Below are 18,460 nucleotides of genomic sequence, written 5' to 3' on the forward strand. Positions count from 1 at the left end.
GACTCCCTGAATGTTGCATACAAATTGCACTATATACATAGACTATTATGTCGGCGAATTCTCACTAACCTAGCAGCAGTTACAATGTTTTCTTCCTGCAGCAGTGAGCCCTTCCCACCATCTTTGAACCACCACATCGAATCACACATGACTCCCCTCCGCTGCCTGATCACCTAGATAGCACTCCAACAATTGGCACTGTAAAAAAAAAAAGTTCCACTTTGGCATGGACAGCAGCAGAAGTCTATGCTAGTCAACTGAGAAACACCAGGAAGGGCACTAGCGAAGTGGTAGGAGCACAGTGCTACCATCCTGTACCACAGATCTGCATCTACTCCCCCGGGGCAGTGCCTCAAGTCCAGTAATCTGAGCTCATGATTCTTATGTGAGACCCTGCAAGCCCCTTGGACACTGGTAGCCATGATGGCAGCAGCTTAAGCCTGCATGGCACCTGCTCGGCTTGCATGTCAACAAGCAGAGGTCTCATGACCTCAGTTTTAGCTTTCCCTGCAGCACTTAGACGTTTGGTAGCTTCTACCTCTGCTGAAATGGAAACTAAGACATTAGCCATCAGTTGCTGCATCATGGTTGAATCCACAAGTGCTGTCATGGAGTTAACCATCAGTTCCATGCTGGAAAGGATGGGCTCCAATCTCTGATGCCTTGTGCCAAGCTGGAAACTAACTCCTTCGTGCTTCTTGACAGTGACAAGAGGCACTGTGGCAGGCCTGTTAATGGACCTAGTATTTAGGTGTCCATGCCAATCAACCTTCTATATGCCACTGAAGTCCTTACCTGAGTCCTCTATAGCAGAACTTACCTGCGCCATCTTTTATATCGGGCGTTGCTGCAGCCCACTTGTGACTCAACATGTGCTGATCCCACTTCAATGCTACTCTCCAAAGTACATGCCATACCAGTATCACAGCTGGTGGCTGCAAATGTTCAATCAAGTGAGAGTGCTTCTTCATCAGACATCTGCTCTTGCTCTTACTTTTCATTGTTGAGTTGTGGTGGCTGCTATTGGATATCTGAAAGCGTAAGTGCAGAAGGGGATGGTTGGGGATGAAAGGGGAGGTTGGTCGTGGGAGTGGGTAAAAAGCATCTGTAGCTTCTACTTCATACCAGATTGTCGTGGCGTGTGAGGTTGTGTAGTGATTTTAATATTTCCAGTTTGTTAATATTATCAATTTCTAATAAATCAAGATTGACTGCAACTAATATGATGGGAATGTTGAGTTTAATCAGAGTTTAAGATGGAATATAACTCACTAGTTATATGGCAAAAACATATAATAATGACAAATAGCGAGTCCTGGTCCAGAACAGGCAGCATGGCTGGCATGCACAAATAGCTCTTTCTTCTTCCCTTTCTCTTCTCAATGCTTCACATATTCATGACTTGACAAGCTAACCAAGAATGTTAACATGGATCTACCCTTTGGAGTTTCTCTCCACCACCTATTTCTCTGAAGCCTCCAAAAATGCCTTATTTTATACCCCTTATTCAGGGGTGGGCACCTGGATGACGGGCATTATTCTCCGATAAAAAATTATTTCATTTAGAAATACCCCATTTAACATTGAGTTATTTAAATAAACCACATTGATGGAGTGGGCAGATATGTGGCAGATGAAGTTCATGGCAGAGAAGTGTGAACTGATACACTTTGGCACAAAGAACATGAAGAGACAGTATAAAACAAAGGGTACGATTCTAAAGGGTATGCAGGAGCAGAGAGACCTGGGTGTATATGTACATAAGTCATTAAAGGTGGCAGAACAGGTAGAGAGAGCTGTTACTAAAGCATACCATATTCCAGGCTCCATTAATAGAGGCATAGCGTACAAGAGCAGGGAGGTTATGATGAACTTACATAAGATATTGGTTACACTTCAGCTGGAGAACTGTGTACAGTTCTGGGTGCCACACTATAGGAAGGATGTGAGCGCATTGGAGAGAGTGCAGAAGAAGTTTACGAGAATGGTTCCAGGGATGAAACACTTCAGTTAAGAAGAAAGATTGGAAAAGTTGGGGCTATTTTCCTTGGAGAGGAGAAGGCTAAGAGGAGACTTAATAGAAGTTTTCAAAATCATGAGGGATGTGGACAGAGTAAATAAGGAGAAAACATTCTTGCTTGTAAACTGATTGAGAACCAGAGGGCACAGTTTTAAATTTTTTTGCAAAAGAAGCAAATGTGAGGTGAGAAAAAATTTTTCACACGGTGAGTAGTTAAGGTTTGGAATGCACTGCCTGGAAGAGTGGTGGAGGCAAGTTCAATTGAGGTATTCAAGAGGGCATTGGATGGTTATTTAAATAGAAACAATGTGCAGGGTTACGGGGAAAAGGCAGGAAATTGGCACTAAGTTAAAATGCTCAGAGAGCCGGTGCAGACACGATGGGCTGAATGGCCACCTCCTTCGTCATAACAATTCTGTTATTCTGTGAAAGCCCACTTTTTTAATGTTATCTACTTGTTATTAATTTTTTGAGCCTTTGCACGTACCTTCTGTCGATGATCAGTCAGATCTTTACATTATTCTTATGTTATCTCAAGCTATTTTCTAATCAGCTTTTCCCCCCCAAGGAACAGGTGTAGTCCATCTTCAAAGCTAACTTGCAGAAGTCTCCTTATTTGTTCTATTCTGTAATCAGTTATTTATGTCTAAGGCTGTTTGTAAGGTCTGTTAAAAAGCTGAGTATAATGGCCATTCAGTTCAACTGTTTGTTTCGTTTCTTCATGCACACTTTTTCCTCTTTGGAGACTAATGGGGAAGTATCAGAAGGATTAACAGGCTAATGCAGGTTGAACTGCATCATGAATTCGCCTTCTGCGGTCAACAAGGCCTGGAGTGGGACTTGAATCCAGAGCCTCTTGCTCAGAAACAGATGTGTTACCTACTTAACCATGGGGCCTCCTTTGGTTCAGCTGCTCATACTTATTATCAGACTATTGAAGCATAGGGTTGTTCACTACAGTAACATCTACTTCTACACATTAATTCACTTTCACATTTCAGCAAGCATCTTAATTAAGCAAGGTTAGTTGAAAATCCTAATACAGTTTTGTAGTCTGGTCATTTGTTTTAAGTATCCCTCAGAGAGATTAAGTATCTCTTGGAGGGAGAGCCCACTTGCTCTCCCACTATTGTAGAGATTTTGTCTAACCATGGCCCCTTTCTGGGCCAGCTAGCTCTCATCACCTAAGAACAATCGTTCCACTGAGAAACTAATCCTTAAGCAGTTTCCAGGAAAACGAAGTTCGTAGCATTAATCTCTTCCTTTATCTATCTCAAGCTGATATTTGGTGATGTAATGGATTGATATTTGAAAATGGTATTCACTGATCTTAACCACTCATGAGGTCATTGAACATTTTCCAGCACAGTATACAGGTCCTTGGGGCCAGACTCCTTCCATTGATCTCTGTGGGCCTCTGCTCCCATGTCTTTCAAACTGGAGATGTCTGGAGGGCCTCCAGGCCTCCTGCGAAAGGATGACCTCTCTCCGCCTCTCTACCTCCAAGACTGAGGCTTCCAGTGCTGCATCAGGGAGCCTGGGTACCCATTCTCTGGCCTGCTGCACCGTTGTCCTCTCCTCTTCTTGAGAAACTCTTCCATCAACAGTTCATCAACTAGAATGCACCTCCCTTTTAAGGAGTGCAGGCTAACTGTAACTTGTACTAGCCCCAAATCAACCTGCGCCCCCTGCTGTCCCCTCACATGTTTCCTGCATCACCTCGATTGGTAGTCAAGCCACCCCCATACCCACAAGCAGACAATACCCAGAAGGAAGAATGATAAAAACTGGGAAATAAGACTACTGGTCCAAACTGGTCTTGTATACCTTAAAATGGAACACCGGTAAAAATTGGGAAATAAGAGTACTGATCCGAACTGTTTTTTCCTTCTATGTATCAAATTTTGTGGCCACTGTGTTTTCTACTTCAAAATGGAATTATGTCATAAGCCATAGTATTGCCACATTTTAGCATCACTGAAGATCTACAAAGGTAGTGGAAAGCTGATACTGTGATATTTTTCATTAAAGTATAAAACTGAAAATCAAATCATTGGTTTGCACCATTTCCAAACCACTTATTGACCAGTTTGCAGTGTGGTGACAGTTAACAACTGACATAAATAAATTGGCAAGCACTATCAGACATATATGACCTGATTTTTTTTCTGAGTTTGCTCTGGTAAGTCATTGTAACCTGTTAGAAAACAGATTGGGGTGTTGTTCTGATAACTCTTCACCATTGTTTGGACTTCTAGAACTCTCTGCAGGGAATGATATCGGATGTGTAATATGTCAATCTAAATATTGATTCCAAAAATGGCAATTATATCATCCAAATTATATTTTTTGTACGCTAGCAGATCTCCAATGGCATTGTGAGTAGGATGACATGCTGTTTTCTAATGACACAGTTGTGTCCTGTTGTTACAATCTCGGTAGAGACCAGTAACTTTTTTTTGAAGTATTAGAAATCTGAAATCCCAGTTAATTATTAAAATGAAGCCACAAAATTTCACTTTTTAAAATAGAAAAATTTTACTATACAAGTGTCAAACAAAGCAAACACTAAATACTATTTTAGCTAATCACCTATATTCTAAAGCTCAGAATCAACATGTTAAACATGAATTAACAGGCAAATTTCATTCAATTTTGAACTATAAATTGCACGTTAAATGGCAGATACAACTAAGACAGATCTGACTAATTGGTTCAATAGTCCGCAATATATAGGCGATCAAACTCAAGTCACAAAGTCCTTCAAAATTCTGTCTTCCTTAGAAAGAATTACAGCTCCTCTCCTTCTGGGAGCTAGCCTGATCCCAGTCAACAACAGTGCACAACTAACCTGAGTTCCACGGACACAGTCTTCACCAAAATTAACACACATCTGCAGGACCTCTTCAACTCGGTTTGGATGGTGTAGATCCATTAATGTTAACTTCAAGCAACAGAAACAGCTGCAGCAACTTATCCTCAGCTTCTGAATCTAGCCTTTATCTTCTTCAACTTGCCTGTACTGCAACCCTGGACTCGTCAAGTGCGACTGTTGAGCCTGAATGTCTCTGTGTCTTTGTAGCCTCAATCAGGTTCAGTCTGCCCAGAAGTTTTGGTTTCTAATTTCGGTTTTGGCTTTTGTTTCCTTAGAAACTGAAAGGGTCAGTTTCCTTTTTATGTTTCCTTTTTTTGGTTTCCCTTTTCAATAATGGTCTGCCTAGAAAAATTAAAAGCACAGATTCCCTCACACTGTTTGCTCTGGATTTATTCACTGCTACCACTGGTCTGGTAATGACTTGATTTCAAAATTCTCATCCTTGTTTTCAAGTTCTCCATGACTTTGCCCTAGATTGTCTCTATAACCTCGCTCAACCCTACAACTCTCCTGGTTCTCCAAGCATTCTAATTTTCACTGCTTAACCATTGGTGCACATGCCTTCAGCTGCCAAGCCCCTTGCTCTGGAATTTCCTATCCAAACATCTCCATCCCTAACTGTTAGTGGTAAAACTTGCTTTAGTACCTGATTGCCATGTATAGTACTACTGTAGCATAGCTCTGTACACGGTGCTCCTTAACAGTACTCTGTGCATAGTGCGCTGATACTGTACTAGCATAAACTTGAAATAAAATGGTGCATTTCATCACAAGCACAAGGTTAACACAGCATCTGATGAGCTTGTACCACTACATAAAATAAGGTAGAATCAGATTTGTCATGTGTCCATATGCATTGCATCAACTCACCAGGGTACCTTCGGCAGCACCTTCCAAATCCACAACCTCTTAAAACCTAGAAGGACAAGGGCAGCAGGTGCATGGGAGCACCAACACCTACAAGTTCCCCTCCAAGTCACACACCACTGTGACTTGGAACTATATCACCATTCCTTCACTGCCACTGGGTCAGAGTCCTGGAGCTCCTAAGAGCACTGTAGGTGAAATATACCACATGGACTGCAGTGGTTCAAGAAGGCACCTTCTCAAGGGCAATTAGAGATAAATGCTGGCCTAGCCAGCAATGCCCACATCCCATGAAATAATTAAAAAAGGTATAAAAACATTTTTAAAAATAGTGCCAAGGGAACATTTCCTTCAATTTATAGTTTAAAATATGATGGTTGTGGGTTGAAAGTTTCATATGAATGTTCAAAGAATCTATTTCCAAAGTTAATTTCAGAATGGACAGGTTTTTATCTTTCTTTCATCAGATACTAGTTTGTACCGTAACCTGATAGCAAAGTTGTTGAACAAACCAAATATTTCCTCGGACATTTCTGCTGCTGAACTTCATTTGCATATCATTCAACTGATGCATGATCCATCATGTTGGAGTAACTACTTTGCTATGATATGGCGTGAGAATACTGAACATTTATATGAACTGAGTTTTATTTTCTTATGTTGCATCTGCTGAAGTTAAAAGTCTGATTCTCAGATGCAGCTATAAAGTTTCATTTTAACACTAGCCAAAGATAGCAATTACATTGCAGAAATGGACAATAGATCTTTTCCTAAATGCATCAATAAGCATTCAATTTTGGTGTTGTATCACCTAGCTACTTTTATTTCCAGGTCATTTGGAATATCCCGTCAAAAGAATGGCAAAGCAACATTAAAGACATGGGGGTTAAATTGATAATATATGTTTGCACCCATTAGGGAGCCATCTATAGTACAGTTACAATATGTGATACAAGTACCATAAATAGCACTAAACTTATAAAATGGTGACACGTTGGCCTCAATATTCATTTGGTCAATGTTTTGGAGCAGAACTTGGGGGAAGATTTTGGAACACGTGAATTTTTTAATCCATGGTATGAGTGTTATCTTAATTCCCTGCTCAGAAGCCAGCCTGATTGCAGAATATGCCGCAGCCCAGGAAAAAATAGGTGTAGCAGTTTTGGGGTGTAGAGATTGGGGGTGAGGAGGAGTGGGGTGGATTGCTAAGTTGAGGGTGATCGCACAAAAATTATGCACGTGCCAGGGTGTGATCGTTGGGAGATGGAGAGCAGGTAGAGAGATGTTGGAGGGGAGGGTGTGGGGGATAGTTGTAGATCTTGGATAGAGATTAAGATGTAATTGGAGCAGAATTGAATATTGTAGGGAAGAGATGGGGCTAGTGATCACAGGGTTGGCATGGTGTCAGTGCTGGGAGGGGAGGATCAGAAGTGAGGGGAGGTGTTTACAGGTTAGCTCATTCAGCAAGGTGGAAGTACTTCTCTTCCTGGTTTGCAAGCATTTTCAAATTCCAGGAAATCAGATAACATGGCTTTAAATTGGAAACCCTTTTGAGATAAAAATTCGCAATCTCCTTAAAAGGCTTCAATGACCGATCCAACTCCTAAGAGCCTCTGTTAAAACCAGAAGTGAGTAGGTTTGAAGCAGGCTAAGTTATTGTTTAAGTTTTTTAAAGTTTTTACGTCAAATTTGACCCAAATTCACTTATTTTTGGGTATTTAAATTTCTGTGTCTGTGACTCAAGATACACTGTAACCTCTTCAGTCCAGAATGCTTGGGACCAAGTCATTTCCAGATTTTGGATTCTTCTGGATTGTAGACTGACCTTAGAATGCCTAGCCAGAAGTGTGTGAAACTGAAAAACAGCTCTCTCTCTCTCTTCAGATACCATGGGCAGGATCTTTAGGGCGGGGGGCAGGGCCCTCTCGCCGACACGTAAAATGACGCGGGATGACGTTGGGCGGAACTCCCGACGTTGTCCCACGTCAACTCCTTTTTCAGGTCGGCGGGGGCGCAGCCGAATCAGCTGTGCGCCCGCCGACCTGTCAACGGCCTATTGAGGCCATTTAAAAAAGTCATTAACATAATTAATGGAGCTGCCTGTCCAACTTTAGGGTTGGCGGGCAGACCGGGAGCTCTGGCAGGCTTCTGGAAAAGCATGAAACCACATTCATGGGTGGGATGAGGTTTCATGAGAGCTTTTAAAAATGTAATAAATGTTTGAGTTAAAGTGATGGAAATGTCCCAATTCATGTGACAGTGTCACATGAGGGGACATATCAGGGAAATTTTTTCAACATTTACCTTCAACGTTTTAATTCTGAGCCGATCTCCCTGAGGCAGCACTTAGCCTCAGGGAGATCAGTGCGCTCTTTCGCGCGCATTCCCGGCTGAGGGAATTACCCCCCCGACCCGCACCGGGAGGGCCTAGCGCCTCCTGGCGGACATCACGCTGGGTGGGTCTTAATTGGCCCGCCCACTTAAAATGTCAGCGCGCCCCCAGTTGGGGGTGCCGATCGGAGGCGCACCTGCCTGTGCCCGCTTCTGCGCTTCCCCCCCAACGGGGGGAAAATTCTTCCCCATGTCCCAAGAGGGCGTTGGCAACCATATTCCATGTTAAACTACCTCTGGAGCTGTGGGTCATCTTCATTGGTGGTACATTCATCCAGTTCATGAAGCTCTTTAAAAAGGTAATTCTTTGTATACCTTGATCTCTTTCACCATTGATCTGTTTCACCGTTGATCTTTCCCATCAGCATCAGACTTCCTAAATCACGATTTTTTATTATGTACCCAAGAACTGTCTCTTCCTGACCTTGGTCAGCAGAGTTCTTTTGTTCTCAGATTTTGTTCGCACCTCTTCATTGGTAGTGTGACTTGTCTAAGATATCTTCATTATTCGTCTCAAAAACAAAGGCCAGAATTTTCCCGTAGGCAATTTGGGGGCAGGGCCCGCTTGCCGACGGGAAAATGACGCGGGATGACATCGGGAGGAACCCCCAACGTCATCCCGGTTCCTTTAAATTTTCAGGAAGGCGTGTGGACAGCGAAATCAGCCATTGACAGGGTAATTAAAGTAATTAAAGGCCCTGCCCGTCCAACCTTAAGGCTGGTGGGCAGGCCAGGAGCCCCAGTGGGCTTCTGATAATACATGAAACCTCATCCACTGGCGGGATGAGGTTTCATGTTCCTTTTTAAAAACTTTAATAAATGTAATGTGATATTTATTAACATGTCCCATCTCGTGTGACATTGTCACATGAGGGGCACATGTTAATAATATTTTTATTTTTCTATTTTTCACGTTTTGTGAAAACTGTCACTAAACTCCCTGAGACAGCACTTAGTCTCAGGGAGCACTGCACTCTATCGCGCATATGCGCGAAAGAGCGCACTTTGACAGCTGGGTACAGCTGACAGCACATAGCGCTTCCTGTTGGGCAGGCCGTTGGGCGGGCCTTAATTGGCCCGCCCATTCAAAATGGCTGCGGGCCCCGTTTCGGTGGCGAGGTCGGTTGTCCGCCCGCCGCCGAGCCGGTGGGGCCTGCACACCCACCAAAGGCAAAATTCTGCCCCAAAACTCTGCAGCCTCAATTCTTCTTTGCATTGCTTCACTGGTCGTCCAACACTCATTCCATATGTCATCATTGGTGTTATGTAGCATTCCAGGATTCTTAGTTTTGGTTTCATGGCTAATTTTGAATTGATCATAATATTTTTCATCTTTTGAAATGCATTTTTGACCATTCCAATCCTTCCTCTGATTTCTTGGTTGCACTTTCCTTCCGATGTTACCATACTTCCTAGGTAACAAAATTTGTCTACTTATGTGACCTTTTTATTCTTCACTGTGATCTTACATTCTGATATGATTTTCTTTTTGGACACGACTAGACATTTTGTTTTCGCACAACTTATGCTTGGCTCTTCTCACTTTTACTCACTACTCTATCCAAAATCTTTCACAGTTTCTCTTTAGTGTCAGCAATAAGAATGGTATCATCAGTGTATCTTATATTATTAAAGATGTAACCTCCGACTAATAATCCAGGAAGGTCTTCAATCTCTCTAATGTTTTCACTATATAGACGGAATAAATCTGGAAAACATCATAAATATTTACCTGAAACATGAAACAGTGATAAAACATTATCAAGCAGCAATAAAAATTGTTTTACTTATCCAAACGTTGTACCTTCCATGTTTCTGCTCCCAAAGTACTGTACTAAAATGATGTTTTAGTCTGCTCAAAAAATTTTCAGACAACTGGTGTTTCCAAACAATGGATTTTTGGAATGGAAAGGCTACAGTGTATAACAATGCGTGCAAAGCTAGTTTTGCTCCTAAAAGGTCTATCCTCAATTTCAGGCAAAAATGGGAACAAACACCTCCACATCCTACAACACTAGGAACCTGGTAGTCTGGTTATATAATTAAAGGATATGCAAACCAACATATTCTACATTACAAGTATGCTTGACTTTCAGCTCTAACATTTCCCACCCCTGCTCCTGCCTCAACTCATCTGCTGCTGAAACCTGCATCCATATCTTTTGTCACCTACAGATTCAACTAATTCAATGTACTTCCAGCCGACCAATCCTCCATCCTCTGCAAACTTCAGCTCCATCCTAAACACTGCTGTTAATGTCCTATTCATCATCAATTTCAAATCACCAATTAACCTGTCCTGCTGTTCTACTGGTTTCCCATCTCCTTTCCTTTGCCTGCAGCCTCTTTGCACTTCTCTGACTTGCCGCAAGCGTTGGCAGTTGTACTTTCATCCTGGGGATTCCCTTCGGTAAACCTACTATCTCTCTCCTCTTTCGAGACCCTGCCTAAAACTCACCTTCTTGACAAAGCTTTTTGTCACCCCACCTAATTTCTTCTTTGTTTTAACAGCATTCATTTTATTTCTTTGTCTCTGTGTAGTGCCTCAGCCTACTTTTCTGCATTAAATGCATTTTTCAATGTTGTGTTGTTGTACATGTCTCTTTGTGACTGCGATCCATCTTATAATTATATATTTAATTATATTGCTTGACAAGTTACAAAATGATTCATTTTATTTTCTGTACCGCTAGAGAAAAGTATGATACTAAAGCACATTTCGTTTTACACTTATGTATCAAATTACTTTTTATTTTTAGACTGCAGTGGAGAAACACTTTTACGTTTTCACTTTTGTTGCCTTGGAAACAAATGCAAGCAAATAAATATTATAAGCATCATTAATATGAGTCTGCAAGTTAGCTTAGAGTAGTTACAGCACAGTAGTTGGTAATTTGGCCTATCGCGTCCAAGTTGGCTTGTTGCAAGAGCACCTGAGCTAGCTCCACTCCCCTGCACTTTCCCATAGCCAAACAAATCTTTTCATTAGATACTTGTCCAATCCCCTTAAGAAAGCACAATCGACTCTGCCTGTACTATACTCTCAGACAGTGCATTCCAGATCCTAACCACATGCTGCTTAAAAGTTTTTCTCATGCTGTTTGGTTCTTTTGCCATTCACCTTAAATTGGTTCCTTCCACCAATGGGAAGCCAACAGTTTCTCCTTACCTGTCAGGACCCCTCATGAGTTTGAACACCTCTACCAAATCTCCTCTCAACCTTTTCTTCTTGAAGGAGAACAGCCCCAGCTTGTCTAATCTACCCACATAACTGAAGTTTTTCATCCCTGAAACCATTCTTATAATTTTTTTCTGCACTGTCTCTAAAACCTTCCTGAAGTGTGATTCCTAGAATTGGACTCCCAGATGAGGCTGAACCAACGTTATATAAATGTTCACCATAACTTCCTTGCTTTTGTAAACTGGTGTTGCTCATAAAATCTAGGATCCTGTATGCCTTTTTTAACCACTTTTTCAACCTGCCCCACCAGCTTCAAAGTTTTGTATGCATACGTTCCCAGGTCCCTCTTCTTCTGCGCCCCCTTTAGAATTGTTTCCCTTATTTTATATTGCCTTTCTTAATTCTTCCAACCAAAATGAATCACTTCACACCTCTCTGTATTAAATTTCATTTGCCCAACAGTTGGTGATTGGCCATTATGGTTGGTGTTTTCTTGCCATGTGACAATTGAACCAAAATGTGAGATTAGTGTCCTGGAACATATCTGATGATAAGTGGTCTTTGGCTGGTTATGTAAATATTAGATTGGGAGTGGGTGCTATGTAATTCTTTTGGAGACAGAACAATTGAAAAATCATATAAGGAAAACAATCCTGTGAATCTAATTCACTTTTTTAACTGTAAAGTGAAGTGTAAATCTGTAATGATTATCCAATGATCAACACAAAGCAATGAAGTTGCTTATTCTGAGCTAATCTGTTTTTATTTCAATTTGCAATATTGTCTGGAATGATAAAATCCTGGAATTCATCACACACAGCATGTGTCTATGAGAGCAGATTGTGGGGAGCAGAGTTTAAGATGGGAAGTCCACATCTCCCCGCAACCTGTAGGAGTTTTGACTGTGGAATCCAATCCTGGTGGTGAGGGTGGGGTTCGATCCCCAGGAGTCCAAACTGTGACCCAAGGGTGGGGGTGTCCAACTCCGACTTGGGGGTCTCTGAAGAGGCAGGGAGCATGGAAACAGATTGTTTGGAGGTGGTTTGGGATCTGTTTTGAGATTATTAATATTTTAACATCCAATTCAACTCCATCCCACCTGCTTTCGTTGGGTGGGGGGGGTTAAAAATTACCCCAATGTTTTCCTTTGTGATGCTATGAAGGACAGGTGGGAAACCAACTTCCAAGAGTTTAATGTTGATTGTGTAAAGTTCAAAATAGTGAAACTGTCCCCACAGCCTCCCATCCCACCACCAATTTCTCTATCGCTGTGGAAAAGTTGCTGGCTTCACTTCACTAATTTTTCAATAGCAGCCAAGCAGAGAGCAACCCCATGGCACCAAACATAAGTAGTGGCCGGGAACCTTAAAGGGCAGAAACACTCCTAAAAGAATACATCAGTTGAGACCAAAACATTCTAGAGCTAAGTCTTGGCCTGGTGTAACCTGGTCAGAAGGGGTGAACTGGCTCCTCTCTGTTCAACCTCTTCAATTGGTCACAACAAAGATTTAAGTTTTGCTTTCGCGAGGATATGCCTTTTCCAAATCCGATTGTATTTAACTATTTAAGCAGTGAGCAATAAGGAGCCAATCAACAAGGTTTTCTTGAGTCAAAGAAAGAGCAAATTTATTAACCACTAAGCCTGTGAAAAATAATAAAAATGCAGTGTCCAGCATTCAATCCTCATGCAATCATTTGGTCATGCACACACACATAAGGACACACACACACACATAAGTACACACACAGGTATCAGAAATAAGGGGAATTAGAGCCCAATAAAAAAAGGTAAAGGATTATATGGATAAGTGTCTTTTGGCTGTCCTTGAGGCATAGATTTTAAATGTTGCGGCCAATTTAGGTTAGCTGGTTTCTTGGATGTGGTCCGATGTAGAAAATGTTTCAATTGTTATGAGATCTCGGCTCGCTCGTAGGTTTCTGGTAGAGTTGGCTTCTCAAACTGGGCGATATGCTTATTCCAAAAGAGAGAGAGCCCTCAGCTTGTTTTCTCTGCTGAAGACTATTTGGACACCACCTGTGTTACTCGCAGTATCTCTCTCCAGTGGCTGACAGCATTGCCTTGAAATACTTCACCTATTGTGTATTTCCAAAAGGTTTTGGGTGTGTCTGCAAATGGCAGCCATTGTTTCAACATCCAGTACTTTGCATTTTTAATGTCTCTTCCTTAGACAGCTTCACGTTTCGATGGGTTTCTCGATTATAGGAAATATCTCTCTTTTCACACACCCCTGAGGGTGATTTGTTGGTTTCTCACCTTCAACTTTGGATGTGGCCTCGCATTTTTAAGCAGTTTGCTCTGTCTCAGTTCAGATTGCAAAATTTTCCGTCAGCTAAACGTTGAAAAATCATATTTTCAAAAATAAAGGGGCATAGCCTCGTAACAGGTCCACGTTAGAAGGAATGGAGCCACGACAAGGCCCTTGGTCACCATTGGTGGAATTTTGTGTTTTACAAAAAGAACATAACAGTAAAGAAATAGTCATCACAAAGAAAGAGACAATTAACATGTCATCAAGTTGCACCAATCTATTTTCAGCCGCTTCTTTAATCATCTTCCCTTTGTGATAATACCACTGTGAGGTTGTTTGCTAACAGTTTTCCATTGTTGTATTCTTTGATAATGAAGTAGTTTATAGCAGGACCTGGATAACATTCAGTCTTGGGCTGAAAGTAAAAATTCATGTCACATCAAAGGCTAGGTAATGACTGTCTTGAACAAAAGAAAGCTGAGCCACCTTCCCTTGACTTTCAGTGGCATTACTGTGAACAGATCTCCCAACATAAGCATCTTGGATCACAGTGTACCAGAATCTGAGCTGGAACAAGAGTGAGGCAGTGGCTGAGGACTTTGCCACAAGTATTTCATCTCCTCAACCCTCAAAGCTCCTCCACCATCTAGAGGCTCAAATTAGGTGTGATGGCAGAATAGCTACCACTCATATGCATGGGTGCAGCTGCAACAACGCTCAAGAAGCTAATTAGCTGTCAATTCAAATCTAGCAAGGTCTAAGTTGAAGGTCTGTGGAGCTAGTTGACTAATCTTATCCTGTTTCTGAAGGAGTCACAATTCCATATCACAAAGCTAATTGTAATGCACTGCTTAAGGGGTTTAAATTAGAATTTTAAGCTTTCAGAGACATAGTGGTTGTAGGAAATTAAAATGCCACACCACTACAGAAGGAGTTGTTGCACTGAGATGGAGGCAAGGAATAATCTTTATTCAACACAGAAGGATATTGCCTTATATCTACCCTATTTTATCCTTGAACTATGAGGCAAAACGTGAGAAGAGTTCAACTTTCTAGTATACAAAATTAATGAAAAAAATCTAAAATATATATTTTTATCTTAAAATTCTAAGAATGATGCTACAGATATGATATGAAATCCACGATAAAAATAAGCAGTTACAAATGGTAGTAGTTTAAGAGGATCAGTTGTATTTTTTTTAACTTCGAGGCAGTTGATCTTAAGGCCAGAATTTTCAGGATGGTGGGGGCTGAGCTCTTGTTTCATTCAAAGAGCTGATAGGAAACATATCCCTGCCGACTCCAGCAGCCCCAATGGCATTTCACACTCTAATGAGTGTTGATTGGCAGAAGGCAGGACTTCCGCCTGTCACCGGGAGGAAGTCCCGCCTTGGAGAGCTGCAGGCCTATCAGATTGGCCAACAGTTCTCTAGTCATTTCAGGAACAGCACTGCAGTGGATTGGCGCTGCAGCTGTCTGCCTGGAACTAAGTGCCGGGAACGGAGGAGAGGTAAGTGACAGGTCAAGGGGAGGGGGGGTGAGGCGTAAGGAAGGCTTGTGGGGTCGCCAGGGGGAGTCTCAGGGGATAGGTCAGGGGTGAGGGAGGTTCAGAAGTCACCGGGCCCCAAGGGGACAGCGCCCCCAGTTAGAACAGGGCTTCTGATTGAGGCGCCACCCCCCCCTACCTTTCTAGCCTGAGATCAAACTTTGTTCAATTTCTGGTTTCCCCTGCCTGATCTACCATCTGCCTGCCAGCCTAAAAATTGAGGCTAGGAGGGAAAATGCCATTAAATGGGCACTTAAGGGCCTTAATTGGGGCAAGGGTGGGCTTCCCATCTGAGGCCCTACCTGCCCAAGCGTAAAATCACGACCAGAGGGAATCCCGTCCATGCAATTTCACGCTCTCACCCCCCCGCTCCCCCACCTCAGAACCTGCCGGCGGAGGGGTGGGGCGGTGGGGAGAGTAGATTTCTAGCCAAAGAGTTCATATTAAGGCAGAGAGAATTGTAATGATGACACACCTCACTTACCACAATTGATATTCCATTGAGACACTTTTAATATATTCGGATGAACAAACAAAATAATTAGCAGCAATGGCTATATCTACTTGGGAGTCATAAAATGACATTTTACACAGCTATGATTGTGTTCTGACAACCTGAGTTTGAGTTTGCAAGAACTGTTGGGACAATATTGATAGACATGGAGTACACGTAACTGAAGTATGTTTGTCTGACAATCTATTTCTCTTTTCACTGATAGATTTTTATATTAGAAGGGGGTGTTGTTAATAGTTAAAGTAAATAAATTAAATCGATAGTTATTTACATTAATAGAACTTGGATCAAACAATTAATTGCAATAATCTAAACCTTGAAGTGTAATTCTCTTTGTCTGACATTCTATATTGTATTTATTACATTTTAAACCAAAATGCCATTCAAAATTTGGTTTGACTGGGGTATTGCCTATTATCATCCAATGTATCCAGAAGATAAATGCATTTCATATTAGTTTAAATATACTTGAATGTGATCCAAAAGTCCAATAAAATAAATGACTCTATAGGAAACCAAATTTGTTTTCCGATGGTATCAAAATGGCAGGGTTTTGCAGTAAATAGCAAAGAAATGGCCTTTGCTGCTCATAATACTTGGAGAAACCTGCAGATTTTGTGGGCTTTTACGTGCAACTTACAGTTACTAGAGATCCTTTTCAGTGCATCATCCTTTCCCAGGAGATGTGTGGCCTGTGTAACCAGGGCAACCAACAGTATGTCTCTTTAACCAATCAGATTGAAGAATCCTCACTCAGACACGCACAAGAGAATTTCAACTCCCAAAAACGGTTGGGATTTAAAAAAAAACTTCTTTAAAATCTCTATTTTGAACCTATGCTGCTTGAAACCTGCCTAATTCTGGTTTTAATGGAGGCGAGACTGGGCAGCCAACCACCCTGCTCCCAGGAGATAGGTTATGTATTTAAATGTTTTAATGAGGCTGTGTGCCTTAGGTTTTATATCCCTTTTAGGTTTGACCCTGGTTTTCCCACTGGGTTGTCCAGATCCCCGCAATCCCCAATCCTCTGTTTTTGCCCTCAATCTATGTCCAATCCAGCAACAAGAACATAACCCGATTATTGACTGCAGCCTCTGCTGGAACATTCCCTGCCGAACAGAGAACCAAGCCTGTTAATTAAGCAGGTTTCTTTGTGGGGATCCAGTTTAATAAAAAGCATGCATGTTTTAATAATTAATGTAAAATCATGTTGTCATGGAGAGAATATATTTGCTCTCTTACTTGCCATAATCAATATGTTTTGTATGGAAAAAATGTGTCTCCTCTTACCTTTGGAGTATATATTCCAATTAAAAATTCAACAGCAAGCTTTCGTGAGTTTAAAAATAAAGAAGGCTATTTATCTCACAGCTTACCCTGAATTAATGCAACATTACACGCAAACATTTGATACAGATAAAGATAGTGCACTTTTACAGATTACAGTTAATTCAGTATCTGATTTACAATTTCCAGTGTCCCATAAGGCAGACTGTTGAATGGATTCTGTGATTTAAAGTTGAAGTAAGTGTCTTGGAAAAAGAAGGGTTCATGGCCATTTGCAACGTTTATTAAAGTTGAATCTATGAGTGGTTGGTTCTCAGGTTCCAGTTTCAACGTTAAGTACTTTGATGACGTGCAGCTAGTTTCAGAGTCTGGTTCTCAAATTGGCTGGCAACTCATGGTTCTAAAAGGCAAAGATGGCAGTGGCATTCTTTGCAACTGTGTCTTGTCAGTGTTCTTCTGCAGTCTGGCCAGGTCTCTTCTGGGTCCTTGGATAATAAAGGATCTCAGTTTCAGAAGCCAGTTTTGGTCACATGGTCAGTGGCCATTGTCCACTCAGGATGACTTAAACTAAAAGGCCATCGATATACAATAGGGGATAGATGGTGCTGTTTCACACTTAACTGGTGGATAACTGGTCTTGTTGGCTTTCCTTTGTTGAATTGCAAACCTGGAGACACAAGCCTGGATTTTCGCTGAGTTGGGATGACTCGAGAGCCCTTTAAAAATGGTGGGAAGGTCATGATTCCAGGATTTTCAACCCCATTCCCAGGGTTTCCAGTTTTCAGGAGTGCCTTTTAAGGGTGCAGGCTAGTTTAGGTCAAAAGCCCGTACCCTGCACTCCCGACCTAGCCAGGTCCATTGCAGGGATAGGCATGAAAAGGCCTAACAAGCCAATCAAGTCAAGAGCAATTAGGGATGAGCAACAAATGCTGGCCTTACCAGTGATGCTCACATCCCATGAAAGAATTTTTTTAAAAAAGTCCTAACCCCTGACAATTTTCATGGAGTTGGGCCAGCATTTCAAAGAGTCATGGTTCACATCACCTCAGAGTTGTTGTGAAACATTGTCTGCATGAGGGAATCTTTAAAAAGGTCAGTTTAGAAGGCTCTCCTCATGCTTCCCATGGCAAAGCATGCCCCCAGACAACCCCAGTTGCCTGTTTAGGAGTGCCAGCTTGAGATGCCTCCCAGTAGCAGACCTGGGCTGGGGTAATGCTCCAGGCAGGCCTAAAGGTGTCCTTTGCCTGCCTGGGTGCTGCAGCAGCCACAGAGGGGTTCCTTCCCCCATAGTGGTGGCCTGACTTACTTTAAGATTAAACTTTTAAAACACATTATTTCAAGTTGGAAGGCCTTTGGCCCTCAAGCTTTGAGAGCCCATCCACCAACCTTGGACAACGAACCTGCCCTCTGGCCACTAATTGGACAGCCTCAGAAAAATCACAATGGGTGACTGTGTTTCCCACACAGTGTTGACTTCTGACCCACATTTCAGCTTGATGGCAGAAGCCT

At 41.9% G+C, this 18,460-nt stretch overlaps 1 protein-coding gene across 1 annotated transcript in view; it reads left to right on the plus strand.

Annotated features, from left to right (window-relative positions):
• The window catches only part of nrxn1a (neurexin 1a), a 1,849,731-nt gene that overhangs the window by 213,641 nt on the left and 1,617,630 nt on the right, over positions 1 to 18,460 (plus strand). The window lies entirely within an intron of this gene.

Source organism: Cetorhinus maximus, chromosome 14 (assembly GCF_964194155.1).
Source record: "Cetorhinus maximus chromosome 14, sCetMax3.hap1.1, whole genome shotgun sequence".
Lineage (NCBI taxonomy): Eukaryota > Metazoa > Chordata > Chondrichthyes > Lamniformes > Cetorhinidae > Cetorhinus > Cetorhinus maximus.